We start from the raw sequence: 11,866 nt of genomic DNA, 5'->3' as shown, positions 1-11,866 counted from the left end.
ACTTTTTTATGTATATTTCAAAATGATGCTTAATTAGTGGTGTGCGCCCTTAAGGTCACATTATCATGGTCGTGTATTTCTTTATTTTTGTTTCAAGTGTATTATCATGATACACATTTGTTCGTATTCTTCATTTAATATTGCACTTTTACTTGAATACGGTATTACTTTATTTACAAATGTGTCATATTTATTTCCCGTTATATGATTTTTTCATTGTTTTACCTAATTTTAAGTACCGGTAATTCTTTATTGGGGTGCATGCTCTTTTATAGGCCTATTTTGTTTGTTTGTTTGTTTTCATCATCAATTTTCTCATCATTCATGATAGATGCATGGTTGTGTTGAATATTGCTTTATTTTTTGTTCTAAGTGTAAAATTATCTTCAGACACATTTTCAAATTTTATACAGGCCTAATATGACTTATCATTCTTGACAAGATATCACATGCTGTATAGGCTGTATATTTACAAGATATCAACTGCTGTGTGCTGTGCTGTTTATTTATTTGGGCCTAAATTATTTCTTCACTTTTGTTTTAAGTGAACATGTATATCATGATAGCGCATTCTATGTTTTTATATCAACTGAATAAAATAATTCTGCTCCAACAATTACCCCCCATCATAAACCATTTTCTACCAAATGGTAACCTGATGCAGTCAATCAGAAACAATAAAAGCTGTTTTACAACAATCCATAAGGATAAAATATGTAAACCTATAGGCCTATTCTGAATGAAATAATTTTGCTCCAACAATCACTCCCCCACATGATCTACCATTTCCTAACAATAATAACCGAAATGGTAACCTGAGCTTTATTCCTTTTTATTTGAAACAAATCCTCTTACATCCCATGCAAACGATTTTGCACCTCTCCCACTGCAATAAATAGCTTTACATTTCCAAATCTTTCTTTCCTTTCTATGCTAATATTACATTATTGTTTTAAAGGGGGAAAAAATCCACATAGTTGGGCGCCCATTCCTTTTTTAAAGGAATTTTTATTATATCAACCGTGTTGTCTTTTTAAAGACAGTTCTTGTTTCACCGCTGACGCTTAACACAATGTCAACATATTTGCTTTGTATGTACTATAGTTTGCTTCGCTCAGGTCAGTATAGGGTTGCCAATTAAACTCGCGATTTAATAGCCCAATATAGGACGACTTTGAAGATTTTCTACGCGACAATATCCTGTCCTATAATCACCAATAATATTATTGATGGCTAAGAAAAAAAGGACTACTTTCCGACATTGGCTAAAGCGAATTCTGGTAGTTCCTTATCCCATAGGAACCAATGGTAAATAATTAAAAAAATCGGCGACTTTTCACTTATTTGACCAACCATTTGGGCTGGAATTTTTGGCAACCCTGGCATGTGAATCTCACCTACCAATTTCCGGTGACACTATGTTTTGTCATGTAAAACCACTTTATTAATTGCAAGTTTTAAACACTATAAAATAAAAGTACAAAATGCAAAGCCTGGTAGCCTACTATTTAATATTATTGCAATGTAAAACCAGAAAAATTCGACCTTGATACACGCAAATTTTCCTTAAAGTGAATTTATTATTATAGAATATAAATATCAATGTTAAATAATCTCTCCCAATAAACAACCCAATAACCTAAACCCCTTTGAATAATTGGTTGTTAACGGGTTATGCCATTTTAAATCGACTTTCGAAAAGTTTTTTGATACATTCATTGATTTCTCAAAAAGTAAAAATCGCAGTTTAACAAATAACGGTTCAAATGAAAGCCATTATTGGGGGCTAATTGTTGTATCACTATGATAGGCCTGACACCAATATAAACACTTGTTTCGGTGACCCAAGTTCATGGTCATTTCTGCTCACGCACTTTTTTCCAGATGGCCTGGAATTTCATATTTCGGTTTCAGCGATTGCCCGAAAAAGGTGGTATGTTTTTGAAAAGCGTTTCCGCTTGGAATGTAGATAGTTATTGTTGCTATTACTCTTCGCGATTTTAATTTATGCCCTCTTTAGCCGACAATTTTCAATGCATTTTACACAATAGATACGTCGCTTGCATAAATACCGCTATTTTTAACAGTATCGTTTTTGTTAACCAACATAACATCAAAAAGAGTTCTCAAGACTTTGATGAGACCATAGTTACCAAATCGGACTACATGTGATGAACAGATTTTACACTAGAATCAAAAGAACCAGCGTAGGCCCTCTCAAAATGTACTTTTTAAAAATATCGCGTTGTGATAAAAATGAATGCCTTTCCTTGTTTTTTATAACAAGGAAAAGCTTTACTCAAACTTCAAACGTAGTGCTGTCTCAGTGTCCGTTACTGGTTAGTATTATTCCGATTAAGCGATTTTCATGATTTAGGCCTACTTAGCCTACATTTGAGCAACTATTTGCCCACACCGTGTACGAATATATTCCAAATATGGCGCTGCATTCAGTATCACACTAAACGACAAGGTTATACTAAGATGTGTAAGACTTTCTGACACTATATTCACGGTTGTTCTAATGGCTATCCAAACTTATGACAAATTTGGCTGGTTTGCGTTGTTCAATACCATTTCACCTAGTCTTGGTACCAGCCGGTCTGTGCTCCTCCGTCACTAACGGTGACAGAGGAGCACAAACCGGCTGGTACCGAGACTATATTTCACCCTGATGTGACAGTGACGTCACATCCGGGGTCACGTCAGTATAAAGCTGGTTTCCACAGAGGAGTAAGATATCTTACTCCTCTGTGCTGGTTTCATACTACCATGCCGGTTGCAATGAGCGGCGTGGCGCACGCGCATTGCAGACAAACGGACACAATCAAGACTTGTCATTGGTTGAAACGCTCTGCCGCTTGCCGGGTGTTCGTGATCGCGCGCCATTATCGTGATTATCGGGGATTCCTTTTTTGTGATGAAGGCACCAGCCGAAATGTCCGTTTTCCAGAATGCAATGAACATAACTCTGTACTCCCCCTGGGAGATGATGTATTTTGCGACACTCATGGCGGGAAAGAGATATGAAACGAATTTTATTAGGCGCAGCATCACTCGCTGGAGTTCGATGGCGCTGGTGTACATACGCACGCGCTTAAAGACACCGCATAGATGCGCGAGCGAAACAGCTGTTCACAACGCGTTGACATCACTGCCACATCGGGGTGAAAAATGGTATAGGTAATAGATGACTATGAAACCTCAAACTCGCCCCTCGATAAAGGTTGGCAATTGAAGCAGGCCTCAGTTTAGCGAACTTTGTCTAGTTTAATGCGATGCGAGTGCAAGCGCCGCTCAGACTCAGATCAGTGTATTGATTGCAAAATTTAACGAAATATGATACCACACATGCCATATATGCCCAGCTCTACTTCATCTGATAACCCCCAGCCCATTATCCAGAGCCCCCCACCACCCCACCCCCAACATGGTGGCCCAGTGCAATCAAATGTATGGCATAATTTTAATCATTACTTTACTAATCTTTGTGCAAATAAAAGGTGATTTTGTCACATTATAGTGCACTATATTAAGTATTACGCTGCAAAAATGGGTTTCCGGGGGGAAAACTTTGACCCCCCATAACACCCCCTGTGCAGCTGATTTCAAAACGTGTCCACCCTAGGGATGTAGCCTATAGTCCTTAGAATCCATCTATATAGGACACGTTTTTATATCTTGCCAAGTCAGTTTGCACCAAAATATGGGGGTTTGCTCCCTGGGTAATTATTAGTCCGTACAAATTAAGGTATCACTATAAACTAATTGCAACATTTTTTTCACCACAAAGCATTTTACGAGGTCTCCAGAACGCTATTATAAAAGTCCTATTAAATTCCTGTTGGCGAAAGGGGTCTAATTTTCACAAAAACCAAAATGGTATACAAAGGCCAAATTTGGTCACTAACCATGACAATGTATTCCTTTAAAAAATGGCAGATTATGAAAATTATGCTGCAATTAGTTTGAAGCCATATTGCCTGGATTATATAGAAATGACCAGTTTAAGTCTTTGAACAATATACGTCGAATACTAAATAGATATAATAAAGTTATGTTCAACAATAAGTCGTTATAGACTGGTTCTGTTTGTTTTGAAAATATGTGCTGATCAAGGAGCAAATTCGCGTAAAAGCTGTAATCCAAATTATTTTGGTTAATTTGGGTATGCTGAATTTAAAAGAGCCCCCAAATTCACCAAAAAATGTGTCAAACTATCTGGGTCTAAGGATCACAAAAATGTAACATTTGTGTACGTAGGACATACAATTACCAAGTTCCTCCGATGTTCGTAAAAATGGATGCAAAATTCTTCAAGTCTAAGGAATTCAGGAAAAGGAAAGTTTTTAGTATCTGTGATGTCAAGAATCCTACCTGCTTTTGACTCTTTGCTGTGTAACATGGTAACTAGACATCACAGATAGTGCAAACTAATCTTTTTTTGAAACCACTAAGCTATGCCACCAATTTGCCTCAACTTTGACCCAAATTGGAGCAAATTTGACTTTTGACCCATACACAACAAGCAAATCGACCTGTGATCTTTTGTTCCGCATAACTTCTTAACAAAAATTTAAGTTTTGAACCAGAGCACCAATAATCATGCACAAAGACACTTTTTCGGATATGTCGAGTACAAGGATTCCGATTCTGACATTCGTTTGACATTACGGCATCATTTTCACCCAGAAATCCAAGATGGTGGCCGGCACCATCTTGAAAAATTTAGTTTTGAAACAGAGGACCTAAAATCGTGTACAAAGACATTTTTTAGCATAAGTCGACCACAAGGATTTCGGTGGGGGGGGTAAGTAGGTGCGTTACCCCCGGCCCAGGGCCACGTTCTAGGGGAAAAAAAAAAAATTATTTTGACGAAATTAATCTCATATTTGACCATTTCAGATTTAAAACAGTCATCGGGCTTAAATTCCGACTTAAACCATGACCATTAAAGCTTTTTCGCGCGCATTTGTACCATCCCAAGCACCAGGGGGTCAAACATGTCGCCGTGCCCAGGGGCACGCAAAAGGTAAATCTAGTCCCCACCACGAACCTATAGATTTTTTTAGTTCAATCGGAGCAACGCGACATCTGGCCCAAACTCATGAAATCCAGCGTATCGGCATATACGCAACTGTCAATACATACATGCTTTAGGGACGAAATCAAAACTAGACCGGCGGTCAACCTCTGGTTCCAGTCGGTTCCGTCCGGTTGCTATTTTGTTCTAAACAATGGCAACCGGACGGAACCGCCCGGAACCGGCGGTTGTTGAGTTTTGATTTCATCCCTTACTTGTTGTTTGAACAGATAAAGCCTAACATTAAAAATTGTGCAAATAGAATTCGAGCCCGTGAAAATTGAACATTATGCCTCCGTAGTCATGGTAGTATGGTTATTTTCGGGCATGTTTTGCGTGTTATCTTAACGTGTGAGACCTGGGATTGACTCATTTTGGTAACTAAACATCACATCATTGTTAGATTTTACATAATGATGGCAATATGGAGAAATACATTTGTGCATAGTTTTATGAATATTAATTAGCTAATTTGCATAATTAATTAGCTGGACAACCGAGAAACGCCAAAAATGTAGAGCAAGAACTAAACATCGTATGAAGCTCATTAAGCTAACAAATTAAAGGTCTCAACGGGATCTGTGCACTGAGCCTATTTGTACAGACTGGGGGGGGGGGGGGCAGGTAAGGCTATCAACTGTGTCCAAGAATCATGCCATGTGAAATTTTCGTCATGGGCAATTTTCGTATGGCAGACATTTCACATTGAAGTATGCAGTCAACATCTTCAAAGGTAGGCTCAATGCACAGATCATATCAGTGATTAAAGCATATTCGTTCCAAATTTCAGGCCAGTAGGGGGTGTAGTTTTGCTTCCACATTTGTTTGAAATTCCAAAATTGGTGAAAATATGAAATACGAGAAAATTTACTTTAAAGTTTACAAAATCAGTAATAAATATTAATTAGCTAATTAACATAATTCTCATAATGAGAATGATTATTTTTAGTTTTGTAACATGTTGATATTCAATGCGACAATATGTCTGGTTTAACTGGTGTATTTTAGATCTGTAATTAATTTGTATTCAATGATTTCTAAAATATCATTGTCGTGTGAGCTCATTTCGGTCGCGTTCATTAGGCTCAAATCCGAATCAACAGCAAACACAGACATAATCTGTCCCATGTCAATCTCGGGTAGCTTTGCAGTAGGTACAATTTTCATAGAACATGGTAACGGAAGAAAGCCTAAGGTGGCGCAGAGAATTGGTGGATAGCTGCTGTCAAACCAACTTTCTTCGCAAAGTGTATGCCACACGTTTGGTTCAGGCCCCTGAATGCGGGCTTCTAGTCTTCCTTCGCCGGGGGTCATTCCTCCCGTTAACCGCCATTCCTGCAGTGCTTCGTACTCTGTTTAAGTAATCATCAATACATGATTGAATAAATTCATCAGTATCTTAAGAGTAAATTCAGTAAACAAGGTTTTTTGTATCTGATCCAAAAATTGCGCTTACTTGTGTACGTTTCAGCAAACACTGTTGCCTTTGTCAATGCACCAAAACACCACATTGCCAAGAAACGATTCTTGTGACTCCCCTGGAAAATGAACAAGCGAACCGTCCTGCAATCATCAAGATTATTTACCAGTTTTTTGTTTTATCATTATCGACGTCAATAAGATGTCGGAATTAAACCATGTTATGTTATCTGTTTCAACTCATCATTCTTCTGGTCTTTTGCATCTGTCGACTGAAAAAACACCACCCCCTCCAAAATTCGGCGTCGAATATTCGGCCTCGATTCGGTAACAACTGCAGAGTAAACCTAACTTTGATTAAACTTTTTTATTTTATGCCGGACGACCTTATCACAATGTTCATAACTACATCATGTGCATAACTTGTGCTCTTGGTTAAATACCACTTACTAGACCTGGGTAATGCTTCTGGAAGGTCATCTGAAAAAGGTGCTTTAAAATCACTAAAATATATTCCCCAAATCCCCCAAATTTATCCCCTCGGTTTTTCCATCCTAGCGGTGTGTTCCTCTCAGGTCCCAAAAAGGAAGATGGCTTTAAAAAAAATTACACTTCAGTGGTTGAAAACATGAAAAGTTTCAGGTCATCTTATGTTGGAAATTTGGTCATTTTGTGGATTTAACCAGTTTTACTTTTAATTGATAATAATGTATTTTCCCTGTGAAAGTGTTACTAAATACTAGTGTCAACATAGTTTGCTGCCGTTCTTGACGTATCAACGTTGAGTACTTCATTGCTAGCAGTCTTTTTCATAGGAACACTTCTTCCTGTGGAAGTCCTCGTTGATTTAGTACCGCTATTTGATGTCATCTCCAGGTATTTGTTCCTCCACATAGTCCGTACACGACTTGTAAACCCAAATGCCAGGAAGATGAAGACTCCTTGCAGAGAGTTCAAGATGATGTAGATATAACTTACAACAACACTGCCTGGTATGATAATGTGCAAGTATGCAAAGATCCAGGTCGCTCCGATGACGCCGCTCAACTGTTAAGAGAATAAAAGAGAGGTTACGAAGGATCATTTGTATGCCTAATTCCTGTAAATTTGTATAAATTTGCTTTAAAATTTAATATAATGGTGGTTTTCCTTTTTTGGCCGCCAGGCCTCTCGAGCATATCTTGCATTCGTGGGTTCTTGATTGTTTTGATGTCAAAGAATGCAAAATAAAGTTAATCTTATTTCATGGTTAAAATGTCAGTTTACGGTTTGATTCCAAATATTGTTGATATACAACGTAAAAAATGCATTACAGTGGCTTCGGAACCAAGAAGGTGCCCCAATATTTTTGGTGGGGGCTAAGTATATACCATAGATCTCAAAAATATTTAGGTAAAATTCAATATCATTTGGATGAGAAAGTTTCATAGAAGTGAGAAAATGTTCAATTCTCGTAGTTTTGTCCAATTATCATCGCTTTGAAAGAATTTTCATTTTAAATTTTCCACTAGTGTGTGAAGCATACTCTACCTTAAAAATGCTTACCCTTAGATATATAGAAACTTCATATGAAATCTCTTGAACAGCTCCCCCAGTTCGTGCAATCTTGCCAGCACTACGCTGCCTCCGCAAATGGATTGTCATGAATATGAAAAAAGCTATACTCAGGAATAACAAAACACTAATGGGCACGACAAATGCAAATAAAACTGCCTTTGAACTCCGTAGAAAGCAGATGCTTTCTTCCAGGTTTCCATAATGAAAGGTTATAGGTGTGCAGTTGCACAAGTGCATCCCAATACACACCACGATGACAATGCTTGGAATTGCCCAGCCGATAAATAAATATTTCTTAAATGAACTTCCGCCGGAATTGTGTCGAGCGGATACGCCTCGCCTTGAGAATGTTCTGGCGATATTGAACGCAAATAACATCATCCAAGTAAATGCGGCAATCCAGAAGAAGTGCGTCACAACAGCCCAAGCTGCGCATGCTTGGTCACTAATCAGAAAGAACCCCGCTAGTTGAAGACCAAGATATCCAAATAATAAGGCAATGACAAGGTTCATGACAGCCTTACCAGCAAGGTTCCTTAATGAAGTAAATATGAGATAAGTTATTAGAGTAGCTATAAGGGCAATAACTGATAGCCAACCACATACAGCAGCAGTTATGTCCAAGGCACTTCGACTGACGCGTGCTGGTGGCGACGTTGTCGAGGAACAGATAAGAATAGTTCCATCTGCTAGAAGCAGATATTGGTCTCTTGAGAGCGTTTTGTTTGAAGCCAATAAGTAGATGCTGTTTTCATTTGATGACGTCATCATGATATAATCTGATTCGTTGAGTGATACTATAGTAGTACAATTCAGTCTTGTGTTAATCAAACATGAGCTGGAAGGGCGGACAGACGTGGCATTAACGGTTGTTGTGTTGAAATCATATGTTTGGTAAGACAATACATGCTTATCGGTAATGTTGAATATTTCACTTGAATTATTTGCGAATGGACCGCAATTAAACGGGAGAGCGTATTTTTTCGAATAGCTTATATAAGCTGCAATATTGGTAACGTTACAAGTAGATCTCAAATCAGTAAGATTTTCCAACATTAAGTTTATGGAATTTGCAAAGTTGGACAAATTCGTATCCTCCTGAAAAAGAAACGAAATGGAGACGGTTGATGTTTCTGATATAACGCACCCTATATCCTCCGCTACGCATTTTGTAATCTCTTGGCGGTTTTCAGTAGTGAATATTTGTGTAGCTCCTATTTCTGAAGATTTATATCCAATGATATCCAATAGACAAGTTAAGCCATTAAATGAAATTGTTGTACCTTTTATTTCAGTTTCGGTGATCTTAGAATCAGGAGGTTTGAGAGGAGTACATATATTATCGACCAGAACAAATTCTGGAGGGCAAGAAAGACTTCGGCATTGCTTCAGAAATGGATCATAGACGTCGTCGTCTGGGCATGAGGCGTCGTTTAGCAAGTCATTGAAGCTGAACAAAGCGTCAACTGTTAAAAAGTGTTTGCCACTTCCACCATGTCCACAGGTTAAATGAATGCATGCAACCTCTGGCGCATCAGCAGGACACATTGTTTGGCCGCATCCTAAGCTGCAGTACTCCGTAAAATGATGTTCTGGCACTCCGTTACACAATGCACAATGTGGGTTTCTGTATGGTAGTATGGAGTAGATGGGAGCAAAGTAAGATTGACATGCAGAAATGATCTTTGCATCTTCGAAATCAGAAGGACACCTGTCGACTAAGCCAAAAGAACAGCTTCGAGGTCTGACGGACTTATCAGGGCAATCAACAGCGTAGCCGATAAACTCACCTCCATGCACAACTTTTTCTAATTCATAAATCAGTTCTCCTTCATATACAGCTGTCACTGTCCAAAATGTGACATCCTCAACGGCCATTCCATGACATAATGCGCAGTACACGTTCTTGTAGACTACTTTGTCTGAATCATGCACTGGAATTTGTCCTACAATATCCGAGACATCGCGCTTAATTTCACAATTCAATCTAGTGTTGATATCCTTCCATGAATCTGGACACTTTCCAACTAAAACAAGACCGTAATTGTTTTGTTCGATTCCAGGCACTCCGATACATTCATAATACTGTATGCTGACGCCATTGATGGTATGGTCTGACGGATCGTCTAGGGAACAGTGGATATCAGGGTCAAAGTCCGGACAGCAGTCTCCAATCGATAAACATGCACAGTCGCACTTGCAGTATTCTCTGTTGGATGGGTTCAGAGGATATGCACAGTGGTGCCTGCCACAAATTGGGAGACCCAAACCGCCAATGTCGTAATCTAAAAAGGCAAATATAATAGACAAAGGGTACACATAATATTAATTATTTGTTTGGTATCTTTGTTTTGTGTTTTGTTGTTGCTCAGATACAAAATATGATTATGATGATGGCGACGACGACGACGATGATGATGATGATAATGATGATGATGACAACGACGACGACAACGACGACGACGACGACGACGACGACGACGATGATGATGATGATGTAGAAGACGACGATGATGATGTTGTAGATGATGATGATGATGATGATGATGATGATGCTGATGATGATCATGGTGATGACCATGATAGTGATAATTATGGTTTAAATGATGACGACGATAATAGTGATGATGAAGATTATGCTAGTGACAACGATACACACCGACATCGCCTGGTTAATAATTACATAGTACAGCAGAGACACTAAAATGAATACACGGGATCGATACACGTGAATGTGCTATGCACGATTTGATATTCAGGCGATAAATCTTTGGATACCGGGGTAGAAAATGATGAATATCTCCCGTATTTTGATTGTTCTAAAGAAGTCATATTTATTTCCTTGCACTTGAACATACGTGTATGTGTTGAAAGGATATGATAGACGTTAGCTTGTGTATTGAGAAAGAAGCGTGTGTCTTGACCTCAAAAACTGACAAAAATTCTGATTTCATATGTGCCGAACTATAGCGCAGCATAGGCTAGCTGCACTCACTCGTAGAGGCAGTCTAAAAGCAGATGACTCCATGGCGTATACATGCTCACTCACACACAGAGAGGTCAATTACCAGGCCATTGTCAGTAGCCTTAGTCGGATGTCCCTCGGCTCATTATGCGTCTCAAAACTATTAAACAGGTCGGAACAAAATGGCTATGCGTGGCTGTGGATTCAATCTACCATGGCGATTTCTGCCATGAAGATATCGGGGCGATGACACTGTGCGATAACGCCACTACAAAAATGAAGGAGGACGATTAGAAGAAGCAGAGAGAAAGTGATATGAAATGTTACATTTGTGATCATTCATTTCACACATTAAACTCTATTGCGCGCACAAAGTAGTCTTTCACTCTAGAGCAAAAACTTATATCAATTTGAATGGAAGAGCTTTTTAAAAAGTGAAAGTCTTTTTCAAGAACGACGGACACCAAAGATGGGCGATCTGTACGGGAAATCCACAAACTTTCACTCAAACTGAACATAGCCCTCCTATAGAGGCCCTGAATGCTTTTATCGATTGGCTCCAAACAAAGGGTTTGAACCGGTGTCTCCAATGTATTGACCACTTTATTTTGTAATTTAGTCTAAAGAAATTGTTTTTGTTTTAAATGTAATATATACTTGTTGTGCTCAGTTCTCAACTCACATTCTGTGCATTGTACGCCAGGGCGTGCATAGGAGCAGTTTAGATTGGCGTTCTCCAATCGGCATTCTCCAATCGACATCTCTTCTCCACTGCAATAGACATTATTCATGACAATGTCTCCTAGGTCTGAGGTAAGAGATCCCTGTGGATCAGTCCCATA

Source organism: Amphiura filiformis, chromosome 4 (assembly GCF_039555335.1).
Source record: "Amphiura filiformis chromosome 4, Afil_fr2py, whole genome shotgun sequence".
Taxonomy (NCBI): Eukaryota; Metazoa; Echinodermata; class Ophiuroidea; order Amphilepidida; family Amphiuridae; genus Amphiura; species Amphiura filiformis.
Note: the sequence above shows the minus strand (reverse complement) of the source record.